Source organism: Dipodomys ordii, unplaced genomic scaffold (assembly GCF_000151885.1).
Source record: "Dipodomys ordii isolate 6190 unplaced genomic scaffold, Dord_2.0 Scaffold125, whole genome shotgun sequence".
NCBI classification, from domain to species: Eukaryota; Metazoa; Chordata; class Mammalia; order Rodentia; family Heteromyidae; genus Dipodomys; species Dipodomys ordii.
The window spans coordinates 4,458,527-4,460,519 of NW_012267341.1; the positions used below are offsets into that span (position 1 = coordinate 4,458,527).

Genomic DNA, 1,993 nt, shown 5'->3' on the forward strand with positions numbered 1-1,993 from the left:
TCTCTAGACAACACTTGCATTGCTTGGAGCAGCATAGCATGGCAGGCAGCCTGTAGTGTGGTTGAGTTAGACTTAAGAAAGCACAACTAGAGAGATTTCAACCTAGCCTGATTTAGATATAAAAAAAGATCCTATCTTAACTGAGCACTGGTGGCTTACACCTGTTACATTTTTTTATGCAGGAGGCTGAGACCTAAAAATCATGATTTGAAGCCAGCTTGAGCAGAAAAGCCTGTGGGACACTTATCTTCAATAAACTACTTAGAAAAGGCTGGAAGTGATGCTGTGGCTCAAGTGGTAGAGGCTTGAGCCAAAGAAACTTAGTCATGGCACCCAGGACCAACACATATACACACACACAGAGGAAGACCCAATCTCGAAAATTACCAATGTGAGAGGGGACTGGAGGTATGACACAAGTACAAGGGTGTCTACCTTGAGTTCAGTCTTCCATAGTCCCATTAAAACAAACAAAACCTTCATTGACTTAATATCTCATTCACTGTAATGTGGATATATTTTAGGCAAAAGAAGTCTGCAAGAGCTAATTGTATGGCAGAACATTTTTGATGATTTGAAGATATAAAAAGGATTATGTGACCAGTTATGAATATTTTTGAGGGTGCCCAAACATAAACCTAAAATCATTGAGGTGGAATTAAAAATCTGAGAAATACTAGTTATAAGATCAAATACCGTAATTTTATCTTTATTTATAGTTATGTAATTTAGATACATACCATATCCTTTTTATATCTATTTATCTATTGTTGGGAACCTTGGCTAGTTCTACTGTTTGGTTGTTGTGAACAAAGTTGTAATAAACATGGATATATGGGTCAGAAAAAAAAAGATCAAATATCAGTTTTATTCCTCAGATGCCTCCAAGGTGCTCGGTTCTTGGGGCCTAGTTGGGGTGAGGTCCTTACTTCTTCCTGTGACTAGCACCACACCTAGCGGTCTGCACCATGGCTTCCATCTCCAAACTCCCCTATATCTACTCTACCTTCGTCCTGCACCACGATGAGGTCACCTGTCACAGAGGATAAGTTCGGTGCCCACATCAAAGCAGCCCAGGATGAATGTGGAACCTTTCTGGACAGGCCTGTTCGCAAAGGCCCTGGCCAGTGTCAACATCTGCAATGTCGGGGCTTGGGGGCCTGGCACCAGCTGCAAGTGCTGCTCCAGCTGGAGTTCCTGCCCCAGCTGAGGAGAAGACAGTGGAGGCCAAGAAGGAAAAATTGGAAGAGTCTGACGATGATCTGGGCATCGATATTTTTGACTAAACCTCTTTGCAACTTATTCAATAAAAGCTGGACTCAAAAAAAATGATCAGCTACCAAAGTATTTAATGCATGGATAGTGAGTAGGAGGAGTTCCAAGGGGACTTTGACTGTATAGATTACTTGTGTAATGAAGAAACTTCAGTGTCCAATGGTCACAGCAGAGGCGATTGCCCAACTAAACTGATTCCTTAGTTTGTCATTTACAACAGGTTTTCATGAATTGATGGTAAAAGTACAAAGAAAACACTCTTAATTGGGAAAATACTCACATGAGTTCAATGGTCAGTACTGTCTTTAATGTCTAAGACTTCATTATTCTTGGATTGGTGTCAGGGCCAGTGTCAAGGAACTACTTTGAACTTAATTTCTTATTGCTCATTAGGCAACCCCTGGTGGGTGATTATAACACCATTGATGAATTGATTCTATCTGACAGCCAGACAATGTAACTCTCCTCTCAAGGAAGTTATCTGAGGATGGAAGTAGGTTGCAGCAGTTGTTGTGGCCGCAGAATTGGAAAAGGCAGCAGTAAATTTAGTCCCTTACTATATAGGGAGCCCAAGACATCATCTTTCTCTCTCCTTTTTGCCAGGCAATTCAAAGACGAGCAATTGTGAGGGAGTAAAGGAATGAAAGGGCTCTCAGGGACACATGGCTGTTCCAGAGAAGAGCTTTAAACAGAGAAAAAGAGGCTTTATCTAAACCAT

The 1,993-nt window shown here is 41.3% G+C and overlaps 1 pseudogene; it reads left to right on the forward strand.

Moving 5' to 3' along the window:
• The first annotated feature begins 968 nt into the window (after nucleotides 1–968).
• Nucleotides 969–1,286, forward strand: LOC105996050 (annotated as a pseudogene).
• The last annotated feature ends 707 nt before the right edge of the window (nucleotides 1,287–1,993 follow it).